The sequence below is a fragment of the Mustela putorius genome, unplaced genomic scaffold (genome assembly GCF_011764305.1).
Source record: "Mustela putorius furo isolate JIRA1106 unplaced genomic scaffold, ASM1176430v1.1 tig00537350_pilon_pilon_pilon, whole genome shotgun sequence".
NCBI classification, from domain to species: Eukaryota; Metazoa; Chordata; class Mammalia; order Carnivora; family Mustelidae; genus Mustela; species Mustela putorius.
The window spans coordinates 653,052-678,276 of NW_025422471.1; the positions used below are offsets into that span (position 1 = coordinate 653,052).

The following is a 25,225-nucleotide window of genomic DNA, read 5'->3' on the forward strand; positions in this document are numbered from 1 at the left end:
GGGTATTAAGGAGGGCACATATTGCATGGAGTACTGGGTGTGGTGCATAAACAATGAATCTTGGAACACTGAAAAAATAAAATTTAAAATAAATAAATAAATAAATAATATACATACATTACATACAGCCTTAAATAGACATGCATTCAGACTGATTTCCTTCTCTTTTCAGCAGGATTGAAGTATAAATGTGAACTCTCTGCTATCTTTTATATTAAGAAGAAAAAGGGAAATTGCCCAGTTTTTCTTCAACAGCAGTCTTTATCTATGTTCACTGAAATCTTCTCTTTTCTCAATTTGACAGAACATACATCTTGTACCTGGTGTGGTGCTTATTCACCAACAGAAGTTCAGAAGAAAACTGGTTTATGGTTGGCACCGACACTGAACCCACCCTGAGGGCTCATCATGACCATTAAAGTTAATGTTCTCTGATTATTCTTTTGTCTCCTGAGAGTTGACCAGATTGATATTTAAAGAAAATTAAGTTTCCCAAGGGTGATGCATTAACCATCAGGATAATGATGATGAATGCAATTTTCTAACGTTATTGAATTTGTCACTAGAGTGAGGAGGTGGTCCTCACCCATGGTATGTGTGTGTAGTGAGAGAGCTAGTGGGGAATGAGTGGTGTGTGTGTGTTGGGGTGGGGAGTCTTGGTTCCTTGCTGTTCTTGACTTCCTCCTCCTCTTCCCCTCCCCTTTCCCTGACATGGCTGCAGTGGCTGCTCCCTGGGCCATGTGAAATGAGTGACAACAAGGACATGGAGGTGGAGAGCTATGAAGAGCAACCAAGGTTTCAATCTGCAGCTGACAAACAGGCTCATCATAGCTCACTGGAACAAAAACGTGGGAACTACATCAAAGACAGCTTTCACAGTTTGTGGGACTCTGTTCCATCACTCCAAAGGACAGCAGGCACCATGGGCCCAAACCCTAGACAAACCCACAGAGTATATCCAGTGTATGCAAAGGGAAAACTACACACACCAGCAAGATATTGATGACCTCAAGCGGCAGAATGATCTTCTGGAGCAGCAAGTCCGTGCACTGGAAAGGCAAGATCAAGTGTCCAACTGCGGACCAACTACCCCTCCTCAGACAATAGCCTCTACACCAGCGCCAGGGGCAGTACTATTTCTGCCTTTAATGGAGGCTCAGACTGCAGTTTGGAGTCAGAGCCTGAAGAGCCCCAAAACAGTAAAACCTCCAGATGGGGGATGAGAGCAATACAAACTGTCCGACTCCTGCGTTGTCTCATCCTACTTTCAGTTCATGCTCAGAACCCTCTGGAACATATAAGAGACTCCCCCCGCCCTTTCTCTTTTTATTTTTATTTTTACATCGAAGCTCCTGGCTAATGGCTCTCATTTTCCTTCCCCATTTCCACCTTTCTTCTTTTTTTTTTTTTTTTAAACGTTTGCCTTCAGGGATTCCCTGATACTGCCAGGAAATTTTTAAACTCAAACACCCCAAACTGGCAGCTGCTTCTGTGGAGTAGGGACAACTGGTTAGACCTCTGAGCACAGTGTCGTGACCACCTACCAACTCCTCCAGCCCTGCTGGGCAGAGGCACGGAGGACTCCTGCCCCTTCTGCCTTCGCTCCCAGGCCACCTTCACTTCCATTTGATAGACTGTAAATCTGTGGTCTGCTCTGCTTTAAGGAGATAACTAGTTTGAAGTAATCAGGATTACTCCTCCTTCCTTTAATTATTTTTCCCCATAAAAAGCTATTTATCAATCCTATTGAAGGACCAGATCCTTGAAGAAGTTTGTGGTGTAAAAAAGTGGGGACAGATGTGCAGCACAGAGACTTTGGCCTGTTTCACTTGTGGTTCTCTAAGCCAGGCTTAGGGTGGGCTGCATGACACATGTGGTAATGTGCGGGGAACAGCAGGCAGCAGTAAAGTGGTAGCTGCCAGGGGTGGGGTTGTGGGGCATTAGTGGGTAGGATAAGAAGGAAGGATCTTGTCAGGTAGAGGTTCTGTATTGACGCCAGTAATGATGCTTTGATATTTATTTCCTGCCATTGAATCTGAGTGAACTGTCCCTTTTCCTGATGACGTCGGTATTGCAAAACCACAGATTCATAAAGCAGTGATCAAATCTTAAAAAAAAAAAAAAAAAAACAAACATTGTCACTAGGCATTGAATCCTCTGATAAGATCCAACATTAGAAAGCCCATCCTTTTCAAAAGTTGTTTCCTTGCCACACAAACCTGATTGCATGACTGAACTGACCTCAACTTTGAAGTGGCATTTGCTTTTATTCAGAGGTGGACAGATAGCTTGGATTCTTAGTATATCATTCTTCAGTATTCTCTTCATTTTTCCATGGATAGAACATGAATCTTTTCTTTTCTTTTTTTTTTTTTTTAAAGATTTTATTTATTCATCAGAGAGAGAGAGGGAGAGAGAGCGAGCACAGGCAGACAGAGTGGCAGGCAGAGGCAGAGGGAGAAGCAGGCTCCCTGCTGAGCAAGGAGCCTGATGTGGGACTCGATCCCAGGACGCTGGGATCATGACCTGAGCCGAAGGCAGCCGCTTAACCAACTGAGCCACCCAGGCGTCCCAACATGAATCTTTTCAATGGCCAGTTTTCCATTGATCTCCACATAATTCTTTGATCTATATCATACATAGATTTTTCTAAATCTTGGGAATGGCTAAACATAATGCTTGTTGGATTGGATAGACAGTGTTCAGGGTGAGATGCTTAGGTTTAGCATACATGGCCTGGCCTGTTTTTGTGGGTCTGAGTTCTAATGACAGTACAGCTTTCAGATATTCCACACTGGTATCTACTAGGTTTACATGGAACATCTGATCTTCCTCCTATTCACTGCTGGTGGTAAGTTGGAGAAAGCGTTTCCCCAGTTGTACCCACTTGGTGTATCTTGGGGGAAGATGGTAGTCTCTGCTTTTCATGGATGAGGAAACTTCCCTGACTGGATGCTTAATATGGTAGGACCACTCCTGTCTCTTGGAAATGAAAACTGGCCCCCAGGCTACTTGCGTTGTGTTGTGATGTGATCTTCATACTGGTTCGCCCACCCCATACAACCCCTTCCCCATCAGCCTCCTGGTGTCTCTAGACCAGGTAAAGAAGTCTCAGGTCCAGGGCCAGTAAGGAAAAGAGAGTCATTGTTGTGGAACTACAGACCAACAGGCCTTGCTGGTTCTACCAGGTCTGATCGGGTGCGTTAGACACAGCTCCCACTCAGTCCAGGAGAGGAACAGGCCTACTAGGAATGCCCTCCTTTCCTGGTTTAAGTGTTGGGAAATGCGTGGTCTTGGTTAATTTTTGTTGTTGTTGTAATTTTTTGATAAGAGGATGTAAAACACCTTGATACTCTGTTCCTCTCATCCTGGGGTCTTAAACCAGTGTGTTGTCTTCCTAACAACTTTAAGAAAGCTCCTTTTGTTGTCCCTTTGACTATTTCCAGGGTTTTAACTTGGATTTAGCAGTGAGGATGAGGGAGAAATGGATATCTGTCACATTGTGCTGCAAATGAGGTTTCAATAAATGTTAAGCCACACCATAAGTTTCATGGTTTCTTTCTACAGATGCTCCTGAGATTCCTCCCTTGAAATGTAATTGCATGGAGCACTAAAAATAAACTTTCAAAGATATTGGATATTATAGTATTATTGACATCCCTTGTCTATAAAAAGACCATATTCTAGGAAAGTCTAGAAAATTCAAGGTTATAACCTGGTGAAGGTAAACAGAGATAAATGTGGAGCAACCTCCCTGATTACTATCAACAGAATGGCTATTGGGTTTCTTAACTTCCATAAATTAAAATATACCTGTTTATCCTGAACCCCTGAGACAGTTTCCTGATCAGGTGAATAGTATTGGCTTGAATATTCACATCACTGCACGAAAGACAGAAATACCCTCTTTACATTGTTAATCATAGTTAGGTGATCTTTTAACTTTTATATTTTAATCTTTTAAGAGTCATAAATTATTTCTGACTATTTAACTCAAGTCCTCAATCCCTTAACGAAAGAATAGTTCTATCTAGACATTTTTTTCAATCAAGTAGAATAGTCAATCAAGTAGGTAGTCAATTAATTACCAAAAGTGTTAATTTTATCATGAGCCCTAGCCACAGATCTGAAAGGAAATTATCCCGTGTAAAAATAGTTGAAAATTATGCTTTGTTTCCAAATGTTTTTCTTTGAAGGAACAGAAAACATTTTGCTGTTTTGCAAATGAGCCAGGGTTCTTTTTTTTTTTTTTCATAGTCAGCTTTTCATCTTGTCATTTTTACCTACTTCAAGCAGAAGGTGCTGGTATTGTTTTACATAACACACCAGAAAGTTCAAGATACATGTGATAGAGACATGCAGAGGAGGCTGACATAGATAGTTTCCAAAAGAAAAAACTATAAAGAGAATGACTCCGCGTGGAGTTACAAAATAAGAAAAGATGTTAGGTGTGATAATAAAAAATACTGCAAACATGTCAAGAAAATTTTAGTACTTTTTTTTACACCTGAAACAAGACAATTATAAAACTGAATTGAGTCAACACTGTTATTAATAAATAATTTTAAAATTATTTAAAATAATTTTAAAATATTTAAGCCCTGTAAAATGGCTTAAATAAAATTTGGCAAATTTCACCTTATTCTCTTCATAATTAAATAACTCAATGCTGACCTAATCTTTTTCTTTCTTTTTTTTTTTTTTAAGATTTTATTTATTTATTTTACAGAGAGATATCACAAGTAGTAAGAGGCAGACAGAGAGAGAGAGGAAGAAGCAGGCTCCCTGCCAAGCAGAGAGCCAGATGCAGGACTTGATCCCAGGACCCTGAGATCATGACCTGAGCCAAAGGCAGAGGCTTAATCCACTGAGCCACCCAGGCACCTCTAATCTTTTTCTTTTAACTTCGGTATTTCTAGGTAGTTTTAACCTGGCATGTTTCATCATCATGACTAATTTTGTTCAAATGTTAACCTCAGAAGACTCCAGAAAAGGGGGAGTGAATTCACATTTAATGATCATCTACTATGTACCAGAGATTGAATTTACCACTTTATAACTCCTCCTCCTTTATAATTTTTGTTCACATTTTGTAGTGACAGCTGTAATGAGTCTCAAGAGGTTAAATAATTACTCTTTGACCTCATAACTCAAAGCAGACAATTTCAAATGAAAATCTAGTTCTATTTCCAAGACCATGCTTTTTCTATTAAACTATACTACTTTCCATTATATCTGATCCTCAAATAACATCATTTACTTTCTTGGTCTGGAAATTATTTTCTGGCCCTATTAACTGTTAAATAATAATTAAGTATTTGTAGAATTCCCCTGTTTATAAGCATTATATATTCATGATAGAGTCTAAGATCAGTACATAGTTTATTTCCACTTAGTTATTCACTTAACAAATATTTATTAAATACCTTTTAAATCACAGACATCTTGTTGGGGACATAATAGGAAATCATATTAGCTGCATTCTACCATATTTCATTATGTATGATCATAGGTAAATTTATCAACAAATAATGATATTACTGAAGAAAACCTCTAATTCAGAGGCATAAGAAATATTATTTGAGCATGATGAAAAGAAAAAAGTATTAATTCTCAGTATATAGATAAGATGTCATGGAGAAGGTGACATTTGTTTTGAACTTTGAAAGATGAATATGCATAGAATATAGGGAAAGTGTGATCCAGGCAGATAGGGAAACACAAGCAGAGTTACCAGAAACTAAATTACATGATGTATTCCAGATACAGCAAATGACACGTTGTTCCTAGGACTGGAAAAGCATGAGAGAATGTGAAAGGGAAGAGACTAGAGAGATAAATTGTGAACAGATTATGAAGAGTGTCCTGTATCAGATGAATTATGATGACTTAGTTAAAGATTTTGAAGGATTTTAGGCAGAAGAATTTATAATCATAGCCATAGCTCCCTATTCTTATACATAGTAGCTCACATCCTAAATGTTATGATACTTGGATCATCACATTGCAATGTTTTTGTATTACAATGAGTTAGCAAATGTTTTCCTTTACAAAATACATTAGTGAGGTAGTAAACTTATCCCTTTAAGTCTATCTCTCTAATACCCTTAGATATGCTTTCTTTTTCTTTTTTTGAAGACTTTATTTGAGAAAGAGAGACAGAGATAGCAAGAGAGAGCACAAGTGGGGAGGAGAGGGAGAAGCAGCTCCCTCTGAGCAGGGGAGCACAAGGTGTGGCTTGATCCCAGGACCCTGTGATTATAACCTGAGCTGAAAGCAGACACTTAACCAACTGAGCCACACAAGAACCCCTCAGATATTTTTTCTTACATAAGAGAATAAGAAATTAGAATTAACTAGGAGTTGCACATGACTAGCAGTGTATTTGATCAAATCAACATTATTCTTGGAATCCTGAACAACGTGTCTCATATGAACGTGACCAAAACATTACCGAGGAGAAAAATAAATAAATAAAAGAACGAACCCAGTAGAACACTGAAGACCGGAAACAGTAAATCAGAGGGGACCAATGATTTTCATTAATAAATATAGATTCCTATTCTCTATGTTATTTGTGCTCTAATTGTGAAGTCCTTCTCCCTCTCCAAGGCAACATGTGGACCCAGTTCTTCAGAGCTAGAGCAGGAAACAAAGTTGCCGAGTCTTTTGGCTATTGGCACAGTCATAGCAATTACCATTTGACACTAGTGTCATGGAGCTACTTGGCAGTCCTTCAAGCTCATAGATTGTCCAGTCTCCATTTGTAGATCTACCTTGAATATCCTACATTATCTCTGTCCAGAATATGTATAAATTGTCTTTCCCACTACTTTATTATAAGACAATCCTCTCTGCTATCAGAGGATAGCCACTATGGATCTGAAACATTGCTCAGTTCCCCCATTTAACCACGTCAGATGAACTGGGTGCTGCCAACTACCCTGCCTCCATTTTGGAATAAAGATAGAATCTTGGACTCCTATCAATGAACTAACTCATGATATGAGATGTGTCACTTGGACCTGACTGAGGTGATGCTAGGCAAAATAAATTCAAAATCTTTTACTGAGCCCAAAGTGAAACACCTCCTTATCACCCTTCCTCCCAAACCCTACAACTCTTTAAAATTACTTTTTATATGACTGGGAGGTCCTTTTCGCCTCTGAGCTTTCAAGTCCATACTGTGCATAATACAACTTTTCTAACTGTCATGGCCAGGATCCATTTTACAGTAGAGAGAATGAACCACAGTAGTTACTTGAAGGAGCATTTTTCCCTATTTTTAAATCAATGCACATTTTATTAGCATTTTTACAAGTAAATAGGTAGTAATGAGCACATAAAACTTTGGAGAGAAACTGCAAGAGCCATTGGATATATTACAGAAATCAAATTTTCTGATAGAGTAAGTGATTGGCTGGTTATGGCACAATGATCTCTGGAAAGTTTCTCAAAAAATGTGAAAATTATTTACATTAGTGCTGTTTTAATGATGCTATGAAAATAAAGTCATTCATTTTGGAGTAAGGAAGTGGAATTAACTTTTTTTTTTTTAGTATATTCTTTTTTTTTTATTAATTAACTTTTAAACAGTAAACCGCTTTGTACCTTGATAAATAGGACTACATCATGGGTGATGAGAGTTGAGAAGGGACCATGGTGATCACATGCAGCAGGCTTTTGGCTCATCGAAGTTGCCACTGAGGTAGAGTGAACTGCTGAGGAGTATGAACTATGAAATGGGACTATCGGACTATTTTGATTTTATTCCAAACTAAATATCCATATAGCATGGAACAAGTGATTTAACCTCCATTTCTTTTCTTTATAGTGGGGATTAATAATAATGGTGTATAATGATTAAAGGAATTTTAGGGTTGCCAGATAAACTATAGGATACCAAATTACATTTGAATTCAGATAAACAACAAGTATGTCCTTATATTGCATGGGGTATACCTATAATGAAAAAAAAAAAAGTTTACCTGAAATTCAGATAAATGGCCATCCAATATTTTCATTTGCTAAATCTGGCAACCTGTGAAATTTTGTGGCATTTTGTGAAATGATGCATAGAAAGTCCGTAGGGGAAAGTGTTAAGAATGCAACAACAGTGAATTCAATTAATGCCATTTGTAATTATTTTCCTTGTTATCTAATCATTAAGATGAAGAATATAGTTTGGATTCACTACTTTCCATAAGGCCACACTGCTATTCTATTACATTTTTTAAATAAATTATCTCCCACCTAGATTAAAATAGAGTCAATTCCTATACAACCAGCAACTTTGCTTGATAAGTAATCTGTATATTTAGTATATAAACAGAAAGTATAGAGTAAGTAATAGAAAGTATAGACACATCTTTATATCAAACAGACTGGAACAGAGTAATTAGATAAAAGTGATATAAACCAGCATACCCACAAAAATCAAGCATTTCAAATTCTGGGAATGACCATTGGTTTATCTACTTCTCAAAGGTTATTATCTGAGATTATTCATGCCATAGTATTCACTCTCCATTTATTAGTGTGGGTAAATAAAACTTGATTACATGAAATGGACTCCAGAAACATTTATGTCCTATTTCCTCATTTAAGAAGATTATTCTCAATTCTAATGGTTCAGTCCTTCCAGCACTATTTTATCTAGTAGATTAATTATACAGAACTAGTATTGTGTTGTAATAATAGTATTTCCTGTTTAGGTTTTAAAGGGCAATTTAGCATGTATTTTACTCAGCAAAAAATTATGAGTGAGGATAACATATGTTAAAATACCCAGGACTGGAGATGTAAATACGGATTACTAGAATAAGAAAAATGTGAGTAGAAAGGATGGTAAAAAAAGAAACTGTTGAGAGGTGTGGATAGAGAAAGAGGTGTGGGCTCTATCCTATACAACCGTTCTCCCCAACCTTGCAATGGTCATGAAAAAGTGGCCCGTGCAAGTCAAATTGAAGAAGTCTGACTGCTCTGGTCTCCTTGTGGCATGAACTGAAGTTCTGCAAAATCTTGTGTCTCGGGAAAGACTTGGGACTCCTGGCTAATGTGTCAATGTCATAAGACTGACTCACATGTTGGGGGATAGGGAGGAGCTATGCCCTTTTATTTAACTTGAGTGCTTCAGTTACCCAAGGTGCTTTAAAATAGGGAAAAAAAGTATTGACTTTGGTGCAGAAGCTGACTAAACAAATTGGTCATTACATATTAAGTCCCTTTCCTTTTCCTTTATTTTACATTATGAAGAGGAAACTCATGGAAAGCTTTGTCTTATTAAAGTTTTGTTATATTTCATCTGATATTTATTAAACATGAATCATATTCTACATTCTTGGCTGTGTTTTTGCAGATATTATTTCTCATAACCAAAAACTCCTTACGGATACTGTTTCTCCTATTTCCAGATGAGAAAATGAAGAATGGGTAAAATAACTAAATAGGTCAATATCACTCACTTGGTAAAGGATTGTCAAAGGTAGATTCAAATGCAGAATTGCCCCACTTCAAAGTCCATTCTTTTCCACTCTACCACCTAGTACCAACTTTACTTTGGCAAAGTGTTTTTAGCTTTTAAAAATTGCTTTGGCAAACTGATATGTTGACCTAGAGAGAAAAAAGATTTTAATAATCTAGTAAAAGGCAAAACCATAACCCATGGATTTTCAATGACACAAACATACTACTTCCCATATGTGAGATATCTTACTACGTGGGTTGGCCTCACAGAAAGCCAATGAAAAGATAAGATAGTGGTTAAACTGCCACTGCAGTAACTTATTAAATAAAATTAAGCAACTAAGTTACATGTTAAATAAGTAATATATACATACCACAGATTACATACTAGTTCATTATGTATTTCTAAATAAAGTATAGCTACAAATATAAAAATAGGAAGAAAAAAGGAAATGTTTTTATTGGACCATCTATTTGAAGAAGTCCTGGAAATTACATGTAAAAATTGCTAGTAATTTTTTTGTACCCTTTTTACATATTTAATGATTTAAAAACTAGTAATTTTGTTATAATACAAAATATGTGGGTGTTTATTTTAGCAACACTGATAACCCAATTTAATTTAAGTTCATCAACTTAAATTTCTTCATTCATCATTATCATTCATACAATGAATATACAATTTTAATTACAATTCAAAATACTTAAGGATAACATCATCAAATAAATTTAAAAGTAGAGATAGACATATATGAGATTTTTTCTGGAGAAATTACTGACATACTCTTTAGAGTTGAATAATAATAACAAATGGCCAGTTCTTTTGATAATTTCTTTTCTATAAAATTAACTATATTATTATCCTTAAATAATGACATAAGTGTTATGGTTCAGGTACAATCTTATCTTACCCAGCTCTAAAATTGCAGAGAATAAGAATAATAAAAGATTTGTTATAACCTAGGAGATACTAATGTGATTTGATTAATTCACTGATTAATTTACTTATCTAAGTCTCATATTTAAGGAGAGTAATGTTGATATAATATTTGTTCTACTTTCAAATTGAAATTATGTTTTTTAAGCTACAACTTGGTTTCATCAATGACTGATAAAAATGATCATATCCTGGTGCTTGAAAGGTTTTACTGAATGAAACTCTTGCAGACACCAATTGGACAGTTAAGCATGACAAGTGTACCTGGGCCTTTCCCATTACCCCAATGAATCCAGTCTTACTGTCACAGCTATCTTATTCCCTTGAATCTGGGAGTGTCAAATATGACTGTCCTTAGGGAAACTTTTCTACTGAAAGGTGCATCACTATAAAAGAAGGCATGGCAGTAATCTTTCAAGGGTGTTATTTTTATTCTTTCAAAACTAGAAAGAGAGACTTCATGGAGGAAATGTTAACAAGCAAAACAAAGAGATCAATAACCCCTCACAATGAAAGAACCAAGCATGGAACATTAAACACAGTTGCAAGTTATAATGCATTTTTATTTAAAGATGGAAGATATACCAATCTTAATATTTTCACAAGATTTCTGTCCACTACATGGAATAGAGCACACAGGCCTTTGGATGGCTATCCCCATCCAACTGAGCTGGTACATGCAGTAGGACAGCACTTCATTCATTTCTCTATACTATTTAATCTACCATGAGCTTTCCTGATTCATGTTCCCTGTAACTTAAAGTAATTTTAACTTTCAGGAAGTCATAGGAAATGATATAGGGGATGGCAGAGAATATGTCTGTCCTTCATTCCATTGTAAATATTGTATTTGGCATATGTCAATGAGAAAAAGAGCTAAGAAGAGCCTATTTAGCCGTGAATAATTCCACTATAGAGGTATTAAAATTGTCTGAGTACTTTCCTTCCCTTCTCTTTTCATCTTCGAAATCTTTGGTATTTTTGGAAAATTTCCTTCAAGAACAAATTTATCAGAATAAACTAGAAGCTGGAAACAATTTAAGTTATAAAATAGTCTTTATGCACTTGATTCCATCATATTATTTCTTCTAAAAACTAAAAAACATTAATGCTATTCCCTTTTATGTAGCAATTCAATGATAAAATGAGATAATAGTGTATAAATAAATATAAGGGAGAACATATTATTTGTATATTTTTAAAAGATATTTTTTAATTCATTTATTTTGAGAGAGAGAGAAGAAGAGAGACAACAGGAGCTGGGTCAGAGGCAGAGGGAGAAGCAGGCTTCCCACTGAGCATAGAGCTGGATGAGGGGCTTGATCCTGGGACTCCATGATCATGACCTGAGCCAAAAGCAGACACTTAACTGACTGAGGCACCCAGACTCCCCTTATTTATATATATATTTTTAAGATTTTATTTATTTATTTGACAGAGAGAAATCACAAGTACACTGAGAGGCAGGCAGAGAGAGAAGGAAGCAGGCCCCCCGCTGAGCAGAGAGCCCGATGCGGGACTCAATCCCAGGACCCTGAGATCACGACCGGAGCCGAAGGCAGCGGCCCAACCCACTGAGCCACCCAGGCGTCCCTCCTTATTTATATTTTTATTAAACACTTTTTTAAACTAATTCTGGTGGTGCCTGGCTGGCTCAGTCAGAGGAACATGCAACTCATGATCTAGGCTTCATGGGTTTGATCCCACCTTGGGTACAGAAATTACTTAAATAAACAAACTCAAAACAAACAAACAAACCCTTTATTTTGCTTTTAATTGTCAAATAAAATCTAGTAAGATTTGCATGTAAAATTACTCAGGTGGTTTGGGAATGTTTATTTTGTGAACTCCGCCTTAGCCTAATAGTGCCCTGATCTATCACTAGAGCTAAAGCCCTGATTGCAACATCCTTCTATGACTATAAGAAATTACTTGAGATTAGTGAGCATCCGTACTTCCTGTCATCACCAGCCTCCACTCACCTCCATCAACACTTAAAAGATCTCTTATCTTTACCCATTTTCTTTCTAAGGTACTTCTGTGTCCTGTCACCATGGAAATAGAAAAGGAGTAGGTGTTAATAGTGTTGTTTCTATAGAGACAAGAGGTATTGAATAGACTCCCTGACTTTGTCCCTTGTCTCTGGTTGTGAATCATTGGGAAGCCACTGGATGTCTCTTTCACTGAGTGTTCTTTTACATAAAATTTTATAAAATGCTTTTGTTTATTTTGCCCTTTATACTTTAATTCTAAAAGCACTGCTGCATTTTTTTTTTTTTTTTGGTTTTGTTTTTATTAGAGATCACCTGTCAAATTCAATGTCTTCCGGTGTGTTCAGGACAAATTTCAAAGAAGACGTATTTTTCTGAATGTATAATGAAACTATGGAAACACGATGAATGAATAAAAAATGTGTGTTAATGACAACAGTTTCCATACCAACAAATCCCTTTACTCAGTTGCCACTTGCAACTACTTACTGCCCTATAACTTGTCCAAATAAGCTAGCATCTGCATATTGTTTTTCTAGAAGTTGTATTTAAGCTGTAAGCAGAATATTTAGGACCCTGATCAGTGTGACTGGGTTCAAAGATCTCACTCAGGTACAAAGCACAATTTGATCTACACTTTGAGGAATAACTTCTGGCTACACATATGTCCCTTAATTAGCAAGAAGGAACATGATGATAACCAGGTACATATAAGTGCTGCTTATACTCAGGGTTCTAGTGTATCTTCATTCCCTTCCTTTCCTTCTTCCTATCTTATTCCTTCCTTCAATCTCTCTCTTTGTATATATGTATATCTATAGATACATACAGTTGACCCTTGAATAAAATGGGTTTGAACTGCACAGATTCAATCATATATGGATTTTTTTCAATACAGTACAGTACTCTAAATGTAGTTTCTCTTCCTTATGATTTTATTTTCTTCAGAAATTAACACATTTTTTGTATGTGATAATTGACTATTCATGTTACCAATAAGGCTCCAGTCAATAGTACGCTATTAGTAGTTAGGTTTTTAGGGAGTCAAAAGTTATACAGACTTTTGACTGTGTGGGCGGTTGGCACCCCTAACCTCCATAGGTCAACTGTATAATATAAATATATACATTTTTTAAAAATTAAACCGTATGGAGTAGGAATTCTTGACTTGATTTATACATAAGTAAGATTCAAAAGGATTGAGCATATCCAACAAACACATAGTTAGTGAGTGATAGTGCTAACAGTTGTTCATTTATTAATTATTCAATATTTATTTAGCATTTATTACGTGTGACTGTACATCACATTGGGAATGTACCAATGAACAAAAGAGACCAGATGTCCTCATGAAGCATAAATTCTCACAGAAGAGCACAGTAACAAAAAACATAATAAATAGGTTATAACATATATTGGAAGAAGATAAATACAATGGGCAACAAAGAAAGAACAGAATAAAAGGGGCTTGGGTCCAAGGATGTAGGAGAGCAAAGAGCAGAATGAAATGCAAAGTCAGGGTAGTAGCCATAGAGAAATTGAGATCTGAGCCCACTTGAAAAAGACCTGTCTGGCTCCAGAGCCCATTTGTTTTCTTCCATTATAGCGACTTCCCTAATAGGTATTGATTTGTTTCCAGTCAAAGTTTGTTATCCTTCACCTGAGGTCAAATTGATAATAATAGATAATGAAACAATTTAGAATCATAGACTGGTTGATATTTTTCTAATGAAATGTTTAAAAACTATTGCGAGGGTGGATGGGGGCACCTGGGTGGTTCAGTTGGTGAAGCGTCTGCCTTCGGCTCAGGTCATGATCCCAGGGTCCTGGGACTGAGTCCCACATCAGGCTACCTGCTCCCCAGGAAGTCTGCTTCTCCCTCCCCCTCTACCCACCACTCCCTCTGCTTGTGCCCTTTCTCTCTGTCAAAAAAATAAATTAAATCTTCAAAAAAATAAAAACTATTGGGGGATGAAAACTTATTTGTAAACTTTATAGAGACATGGCAGGACTATCTAACCTTTCTCAAATTCTGACTTCAAAATTGAAAAATCAAGGTTTCTCTTTGGAAATTTTGGGAAGAATCCATTTTCCCCCAAGGCATTATGCAGCCTGGTCTCCAAAAACTCACTGCTTTTACCTTCCCACTGTGTTTTGGTATTTCTTTGCACAGACAATGACCGCAAACTTTTGATTACACCTAGGGATTCTCTCTGTCCTCCACACATCCTGAGGTTCAGTACTATTCTGTATTCCAGTAGCAATGTAAGTGTTTTACTTTTTCTTGGTACTAAGTGTGCTGTGATTGAAATTGTGTATACTTGTTTCTTCTTGTTGTCTCAGACTGTGAGCTACTTAAAATTAATGCCCATGCCCAAATTATGATATATAATGTATCTATGCCAGTACTTGTATACAATAAATGGTCAGTAACACTTCATTATGCAAATATAAGATAAAATTAACAAAGGAGCAAATGAGAATTTATACAAAGGGTAATACTTGACTTAGATTTTGATATTATTCACATCAATTCTTTTATCCTGATATCCCTAGACTTATTCAGACATTCTTTTCATGTTTGGTCAATCCTAGAGTCAAGGTTTCATTACAAATTCCCTAGTGCTGTAATTTTATAACTCATGTGTATACAATTACATAATATTGATTTGTCCATATCTACTGAAGAAAATGGCACTTTAGTAAAGGTTAAGATATAATTGAAATAACATTAATGACAAAATCAGTTCCATGTACTTTTGACTATAGTGTATATGAAAGTCAAGCATTCAGATTTTTGAATCACACTGTAGAAGGAGTAAATCAATTTCTTACGGTACTTCAATTATGGAAGTACAATTTTTCCTTTCCTTTTCTTCTTTTTTTTTTTTTAGCTTCTCTACTTCTTAAATATACATATAGTTTTGTATTATTGAGAAAGAACAGGTCTTAAAAATTTTAAATTAAGCACACAAAACCCATTTTCAGAAGAAACCTTTATCCCCAGTCATCATATATTTAAGCTAACTGCCTCTTTCATAATTTATACTTTATCAGAAGTCATCTAATCTGGTATGATTAGAACTTGTGTGGTTGCTCAGGTATTTAAAAAAGAACAATAACCAACAGTTCACCAAAATAAATATCTGTTAAAACAAGACATTTTTTTTCAGCTTTTGACTTAATGAAGAATCTTGAAAAAACATACAGACATATTTTACATATGCTATACACATAGATATATAACTATAACATATATATACATATTTAATTATATACATTTATTTGCATTTGTTGTTTGACCTTATTTTTATTAATCTTCACAATAACACAGTATTCTATTATCAGTCATTTTTAAAAAATACACAATAACTATACATTCAATAGGGAATAGAAAAGAACAATTATTAACTACTTTTTAGAAACGGGAGAGGCACAAAGCTTACTGGAAAGTACCTATTAGAAGCCAGCATTTCAGACAGAATTAGATGGATCTGCCAATATATTTTTCGATAAAAAAGAGATTTCTATGGGACATTGGTAAATCACAGAACAGAGATAGTGTACTATATTAATGACTAACTATACTTTAAAACTAGGTAATTTTGAATTTGTAATCATATTATTTCTGCCATGAAATGTTTCAACTTTAAAACCCTGATGTGTGGGATGCCTGGGTGGCCCATTGGGTTAAGCAGCTGCCTTCGGCTCAGGTCATGATCCCAGCGTCCTGGGATCGAATCCCACATCCGGCTCCTTGCTCGGCAGGGAGCTTGCTTCTCCCTCTGCCTCTGCCTGCCATTCTGTTTGCCTGTGCTTGCTCTCTCTCCCTCTCTCTGACAAATAAATAAAATCTTAAAAACAAAAAACAAAAAAACCTGATGTGTTATAGCCAAGGAATATGCTTACTGGTACAAAATGTCTCCATCATTGGTTTTGCCCAATGGATGGTGCATTTTTGGCTCAGACTTCTTCTGAAATGTACTTTCCCCACAATTTTCCTCATAATTACAGAAGGAAGAGGATACTCAGGAGGACAAAATAAAACCTGCTCAGTGCTATACAACACACAGAGATAGCAAAATTCTGTAGCAGATATTGTTGATGGTATTGGACACAGAGGATCTATACAACTTCTGGGAAATTAAGAATAGAAACAGAAAAATACGACAATAATTTTTTTTTTTTTAATTTGAAGTGTGAACTTTTTGCAACCATAAGCCTACTTCTCTACAAACCAAAAGCCACCTTCTGATAAAACATAGCAGGTCCAAACCATCTTGCAATGCAGAAAATAATAAACAAAACCTACAGCAGGAGAAGAGGAATTTAGATGGAACAAGAACAAAAACAATTTCCTTAAAATAAAAACAATCAACTAGCTACATATTTCTCTATTCCCCAGGAATAGGAAAGTTACTTAGTGGAACAATGTAAGGTTAACAGTAGAACTCTATCTCACTATATTTTTAGTTTACCAACACATATTTTTTTTTTCTTTTTAAAAATTTATTTATTTGACAGACAGAGATCACGGGGTGGGGGGGGGCGGAGAGGAGGAAGCAGGCTCCCGTCTGAGCAGAGAGCCAGATGTGGGGCTTGATCCCAGGACCCTGGGATTCATGACCTGAGCCTAAGGCAGAGGCTTAATCCACTGAGCCACCCAGACACCCCCTCCAACACATATTTTTATGTTTATGTTTATGTTTATAAACTGTACGCAATTCTCATTATGTAAATGTACTTGGTTACTTTCAATTAATCCCCTTGTAGCTTTAGAAAGCTTTAAGCTAGAGTAATTTTCACTGATTACAAATGAGGTTCTCACCAGTACCCCCACATCAAGAATGGTGCCCAGAGGGACTTGAAGGTTACAGAAAGGCTTTAGGAAACAAGCATTCCACAAACCTTATCAAAATATGGGTGGAACATTTGTGTTTTCTAATGGCTTCTATTTATTTTCTTCTAAGATACCTTATATAGAGTCAAGCTTTACCAATAAATAAACTTTAGTTTCCTTCTCTATAAAATGGGTAGAGTAATAGACACTCCAATATATGACTGAGAACCCTATCCTCTTTAGTATTTTTTTTCTGAACAAAAGGGTCCTAATTTGGATAATAAATTATATGGTAATTCTGTGATTATGAGGGAAAAAAAAAACTTGCAAATGGCTTTAGTTTTCAAATATCCTCTTTCCATGGGAATTAAGTAAATATGTATTGGTTATTTCCATTTTCTGTACTGAAATACTGCCAAGATCCAAATACAAATAACATTTCCCTTACATATGTGTTCCCTAAGTAGTGTTTAAATGCTTAATAGGACCCAATATGTGTACAAGGTGAACTATAACATCACCTACCCACAAGAAGCTCTGTACTCTAATAGGTAGTTTGCCATTTGTCACTGTCATTTGGCAAGCAAGGTTTCCACAACTAGTAAGAGAAACAACACTTAGACATCTGGTCTGTTCTATTCAAACTGTACTATAAACACTTTTGACTATATTCACAACAGCAATAATAGATAGAGTTATATAGCACTTGTCTTGAGGATAAATTGCTTCAATTATTTTATTCTCAGAAACAATAAGAGTCACTCTGATGATATTAGGCAGTTACAAAAAACAACATTATTTTCATTCTCCAGATTATTTCACCAATCATAAGGACTCTTCACAATGCAATTTTATAAAGGTAGTCCTAAAGACTTAGTGTTTTTCTCTTTGTAGAATATCTGGTCACTTTTGTTTGTACCTCATTTATGAGATACATGTCCTGTAATGAGATGTATATCCTAGCATTTTTCCCAAAAGGAAACTGATGTGTGTATAGCAAATTTCTTATGCTAAAATTTTGAGTGGGTTAGTGTTCTCTAACTTGCTTTATATCCAAAAAATGTTTTGTGGCAATTTTCATCGTAAATAGTTCCTACAATAATGCTAAACATCAACAACAGCCACAATGTATGTATTCCTATGACCTTGTTTCATCAAAAAACAGAGGGTAGGTTTTCAACAGAGGCAAGTGTTTTCAATGGATTCCACAGGCCCAGCCTACAGCACTATACTGAACAGAAGCACCATAATAAGCTGAATGATTATGGAGACTTCATGTTTGCAGGGTGATGTATACAACATAAACTTTTGTTCATTTTAATATCCACTCCAATGACAAGCAAAACTGACATTTGCAGGTCTCTACTCCTTACAGGGATGAATAGATACTCTAAAGTGAATCAAAATGAACAAACACATGATATTACCACAGATTTGTTAGCTAAGATTGTCTATGTGATTTACATTAATCATCTGAACTCAGTTTAGAGTTAATTTTTATTTCTTCTCCACTGACCAAGGGTAATATTAATGTTCCCCTTACCCTGAACTAGTCTTTATAAAGGTTTCTTCCTGACCCAAGGCCCTGACCTCCCTTTTCTTAGAGCATTTATCTTAGTAATTTATAAATTCTCCTGTACCTTTGAAATGTAATCTCAAAAATATTTTTTAAAAGCTAGTTGCCAGTCCAAGGGAACACTTGTTCTTTGAGTAGGTCAGATTAGCAAACACAGGCTGCCTATGGTCCCCTACTCCAGCTCTTAAAAATTCTTGTCTGTTTTTCGGTAGAGTTGAGCTCAGAATTAGTTCTAGCCTGTCTCCCTCTTGTAATATCCTTTTTTTTTTAAAGATTTTATTTATTTATTTGAGAGAGAGACAGTGAGAGAGAGCATGAGCGAGGAGAAGGTCAGAGGGAGAAGCAGACTCCCCATGGAGCTGGGATCCCGATGCGGGACTTGATCCTCGGGACTCCGGGATCATGACCTGAGCTGAAGGCAGTCGTCCAACCAACTGAGCCACCCAGGCGTCTCCCTCTTGTAATATTCTTGAATAAAGTCTTCCTTGTCTAATTTTACTATCTGGGTCAATGTACTCCACATAATAATTCACACAACTAAAACTACAGGTCATTTATCTTTTAAAGTTTCAGCAAATTAGCCACCTCACTGTGCCTATTCCAAAGCAGACCTTCAGAAACCATTTGTTGAGAGGATGACTAAGCACTTCTAGGCAGGGCCAATTTTGTAATGTAATGACCAAGGTGAAACATGTCAAATGAATTCTTCAAGTGTGTTCGATTAATAGCACTATTTAGGACAAATTACTCTTTGGCCAGAACTCAAGATTTTTAATTAAATAGAAGACTGATTTTGCAAGATTTGTATTTATAACGTAATACAAATTGAAGAGTGTTTAATGAATTTGATTCTATGACTAAACATTTTATTCAGTGAATTAAAAATAAAGCGTCTCGATTCCTTGCTGTTCTTTCTTATGATTTCCAGTCAGTATAATGTTTATGTTTTATCTGCTGTGGTATTTGCTTTCATCTGAGGACCGTTAAGGGACCCTGTCTATTTCTCTTCATAAGCATAGAATTTGAAAACAAATCGTTAGACAACACTACTGTGAGGAGGTTGAAAACAAAGCACCCCTGTGCATACATTCAATAGACTTACAGCTCAGAACAAAAAAGTAGATCTCAGTAGCTGCTTTGTAAAAGCCTTCTATTTCAACAGTTTCTTTGTGTTCAGCTCTTTACCACAGAATGAATCCACTTGGAATACTTCACCACAAATGGAGTCAGGAGAAGGAATGAAAGTGAGGATTCCTTTTATTCCAATGAAATAAGACATCCATAATCCTCTTAAAGATAATTTTTGTAAATATACCTATTTCCTTATAGCAGCTCTGCTTTCCTTATTACTTATTTGGTTATAATGTAACTAATGAATATGATCATGATTATTTCTGGCTCTGAAGTTTCTCTGATTGGGCTGGTACAGTGTTTTACCTCACGTTGAGAAATAACTGACTCCAAAAATGAAAAGAAAGAGAAAATGCTTTTTACGTTAATATATCCACTTGGTAAACATTTTCTGAAGGGAGATGAGAAGTCACTGAAATACTTCCAATTATCAATTCTGAAAGTAAATATTTTAGTTAGACCTCATGTCATCATTTTTATTTACCTTAATTACGAAGGCCTTTTAACCTTCATTTTATGGTAGTATTATAATTTGAAGTCTTTAAAATTTGAATGACTCTTCCTTTACACTAATAGACACTAGTGTAGTAGGGACAAAATGCATTTCAACAAAGTTAGTATTCCCCTTTGAGAATCCTATTGTTTGGGGAACACACTTCACTAGACACAGTGTTTATACAAAATACAATCCTATGCTCCCTTCCGAAAAGCAGAGTTTGAGTGAGGTTGGGGGATGAATCTGCATATTCTGTAAAAGTATTTCAACTCCCTGAAGATTATTATGTCAAATGATTTTTCCTCCTTAGATTGGGCTTCCACATGTGCAGAAGACACCTGTGCTACAGAAAGAGTGGCGAATAAGATGATCAATGGGAGGCTGATTCTAAAGCAATGGTCTATTATTATTATTTTTTTTTTTTTAGATTTTATTTATTTGAGAGAGAGACAGTGAGAGCGAGCATGAGCAAGGAGAAGGTCAGAGGGAGAAGCAGATTCCCCATGGAGCTGGGATCCCGATGCGGGACTCGATCCTGGGACTCCAGGATCATGACCTGAGCTGAAGGCAGTCATCCAACCAACTCTTTTTTCTTCAGGTGAACTTTTCTTCAATACCATATTCTGGCATTTAGGGAAATAAACAAGGAACAGTTTAGGATTGGGCTGAGCAGTTGAGAGGGAACAATAGCATACTACTTGAGGTCAGTATGGCTCAGAGTTAAAGGTGTTAAGCCAGATCAGGATAGATTTTGAAAAGGAAACTTATTTCATGGAGATTTGGGAAACACAGAGGGAGAGGACTGCACTTCCAGTCTTGGTGCAGGAGAGCTCTTTCACACTAATAAGTGGCTACTAGACGGAGTGGCAGCCCTGACTCAAAGCTGGAAAGAATAAGAGAATATGGAAGATCATAGAATTTAAAATGGTGTGTTCGTGTGTAAAAATATTAATTAAAAGTGCTTTCATTTTGTCCTCAACTTACCTAAGGAAAATGGTATCATAATTACCCATTTGTCAATCAGAATTTATGAAAACTGAAGCACCAACAGAGATAGGTAGATGGGGGGGGTGGGGAGGAAATCACAAGTAATGGGGTTGGAATGGGGTCTGCATGAAAACCAATAATCTAGAAGTCTAAAATATCAAGATCTAAAAATTCCATCCTTGAAAGGAGGAAAAATTCATCGAATCTAGACAAAGCTATTAACTTGTCTTAGCCCCAAGACTTTTCATTACAACTGATCTCAACTATTCTTCCTCAGATGATTTAGTAAGCCTTCAAGATTAACCTGTCTTTTGACCAGAAGATTTTGACTGATCTTTTTGTTCGATTTTGTCTGTGGAGGCTCTTGAAAAGTCCACAGATATGGACAGTCTTTGAGACTGATCAGTACAGCCCAGTACCAACTTATTACTTATTCAAAGTTGTTTTGCTGTTAGGATTTTTGGCAACGAGAGTCAGGCATTCAATAAAGCTATAAAGGTTTTGTCAATATAAATAAGAATATATCCCAAAGTGTGCTGGGATTCCAACCTAAGTCTTAGACAATTTTTCCTAATTAGATTATAGTAAAGACAGTAGAGAGAAGAGCCTGTATTTAATTCAACATATTTATATTCTAATTAGCTCCCTTGAGATATTAATCTTTAGATGGTGTGATATCATGCATTATCAACACGAGTAGTCAAGATATTTTCATATTCCAATAAAGAATTTCTTAACTGGTACTGGTTGGGCACTGAAAGAATACATGTCTATTTTATCTAATTTTCCAAACCCTGAATCCATATAAATACAAGTTAGGATCATACCCTTGCTTTCATATATGCTGCAATAGTATTGCTTTGAGTTGCCCTGGAGAGAATGAGAGAATAGGAAGTACCCATTATTACACAAATATTTGTAACTAGCATCAATAATTTTATGCACATCATAAAATTATGTTTTATGATCCCTCTAAAGTTCTTTGAAGTTTTATTTTGTTGTTGTTGTTGTTTTTGTTCTTAATTTAGTCAGATGTTCCTTTTTATCTTTTTCCAAACTACATGAATAGCAGGTTTTAACTATAGGCACCTAGCAAAAAATATTTCTGAAAGAGGAAAGACAAAGGAACAACACATTTTAAAATTATCTATCTGGGGTTGCCTGAGTGGCTCAGTGGGTTAAGCCTGTGTCTTTGGCTCAGGTCATGATCCCAGGGTCCTGGGATCCAGCCCCATATCGGGCTTTCTGCTCAGCGGGAAGCCTGCTGTGCTTCCTCTCTCTCTGCCTACTTGTGATCTCAGCTTGTCAAATAAATAAATAAATAAAATCTTTTTCAAAAAAATAAAAGATACTTTTAAAAGATAAAAAGATACTTCTCTAACAAGATTCTTGTTAGCAAAAATCTTGCTAACATGCATTTATATGCCGATATAGATATCTACTACCTTTTAATTATTTGTTATGTATTCATTCTCTCTGTCTCCCTCACTCTTGCTCTCCCCTCTTCCCCCACCCCATCTAGGTAAACTAGAAGTTGATAATCATTTTACCGACAGCAATAAAAGCTTGGTATACTTCCTGGGTTCTTTTTTATGTGTGTGCTCAAGAATTTCAGCAAAGGGCTCCACTTCTCAACCCTTTCTGCTCAGCAGGAAGCCTGCAGCCTGCCTGCCTCTTTGCCTACTTGTGATCTCTCTCTTTCTATCAAATAAATAAATAAAATCTTAAAATAAAATAAAATTATCTATCTAGGCCAGAAAAATCAAATTTCTCTGTGCTACTCTAGCCTACCTTTAAAAGATCATCAGTGGAGGATCTATATCTTCAAAAAATAATTCATCTAGTAGTACATACTACACACACACATATACACACACACACATGGACACACAGGACTATTACACAGCCATCAAAGAGAATATGAAATCTTTCCATTTCCAACTATGTGGATGGAACTAGAAGGTACTATGTTAAGTGAAATAAGTCAATCAGAAAAAGACAATTATCATATAATCTCACTGATACATAGAATTTAAGAAACAAGGCAGAGGATCATAGGGGAAGAGAGGAAAAAATAAAACAAGATGAAACCGGAGAGGGAGATAAATCATAAGAGATTCTTTAATCTTAGGAAACAAACTGAGGGTTGCTGGAGGTGAGGAGGCTGGAGAGATGGGGTGGTTGAATGATGGACATTGGGGAGGTATGTGTTGTGGTGAGCACTGGATGTTGTGTAAGACTGATTGAATCACAGACAGACCTGTACCCTTGAAACAAATATTATATGTTAATTTATTTTTTTTTAACTAATAAGTAATAAAAATTTTTAAAAATGATTGGCGGTAGAGGCAGGGCAGGGGTAAAGGGGTTCGTCTGCTTTTCTTTTCAGAATGTATTAAAATAATTTAACTGACTATATTTTAAACATCTTTTGGGGTTTATATAATGTTTCATGAATTGGGCAGTATTCTGTGGCACAGATACAAAGAAAGCAACCATGAGGAGCTATGCAAAATGAAACAATTTTATAGGTATTAGGGAGTGGGGCAAGGAAACTACACTAGTACAAAGTGGATTAGTTGTAGCAAGGTCACTTTCCTTTAAGGGATTGCAGGGTTCTATCAAGCAGTTTACCTCACGACAGCTAACCAGGTGATTCCTGATTGGTTTAAGATTCCATTTCTGAAAGAAAACTGTAATTAAGTTAGGGCCTAGTTTGGTGATGTGGGGCTTAATGTAAGTGACTCCTCTTCGGGCCTGTTACCTTGTTTTTAACAGATGAAATGAGCTAGAAATAATATGAAATGAAATTGGTACCCAATCAAATATTTGGACAACTTTCATTTCATCATCTGCTGCATAACTGAACAGAGTATAAATATGGTATGATTTTCATTGTATCATTAATGAAAGTGGGGTCTCAGGGATCGTCACATTCTCCATTTTTCTCTTTGCATGTCTCACTGTAAAATTATTAAGTGATTTAGGGCAAAACCAAATCACAAAGTAATCCATACAATGTTGTCTTTCAAATTACGATTTATTGTTAAGTTAAACAATGGGAAATTGGTCAGACTAGTAGGATGATTTGAAAGTAGAGATCTCGAGCTAGGGTCTATTACTTTCTAGCTTTCTAGTTACACAGCTTGGAGCAATTCATTTCACCCCTTGTGTCTCTCCTTAAAATGAAAAATGGTACAAATGCCTACTTAAATGACATGATTTATTTGAAAGCACTGTATAAAGTGTAAGGTGATGAATAGATCTTAATTATGATTATTGTTGAATTTATATGATGGATATGATTTGGGTACCCTTTCTCAACTGAAAATGAAAATAAATATTTTGGCGTTGTGTAACATTTCACAGAGGAGCATATGGAGAGAATTTTTAAAGAATAAATCAATGCTATGAAATTCAACCTACAGAGTATTAGATTAGTCCAATTTTTTTTTCAAGGATACTCTTTAGCATGCTTATAAAGGAGACAGAAGAAAGTCATTTTTAAATACTTAAGAATATTAGCAATATATGAAGATGTATTGGAAATAAAATCCTGCAAAAAGATTTTAAGATGAAAATGTTGTTAGGTAGTTAAAAAATGTTAAGACATACAAAGGACAAGAATAGACTGACTATATCAGCATACTATCACTTTATAGAGTATGAAAAAGTATTTGAAATTTATTGACTGGTGGCAAATATCTGAAAATGTTGAAAGGATGCAAGAGGCTGCTAATATTCAAGTTTCATACAGTTTGCAACTCTGAGACAGGTTGTGCAATACACAGAAACCAAGGAA

General features: G+C 35.9%; 1 pseudogene; it reads left to right on the top strand.

Annotated features, from left to right (window-relative positions):
- The first annotated feature begins 745 nt into the window (after positions 1-745).
- LOC101682250 lies at positions 746-1,360 on the top strand (annotated as a pseudogene).
- The last annotated feature ends 23,865 nt before the right edge of the window (positions 1,361-25,225 follow it).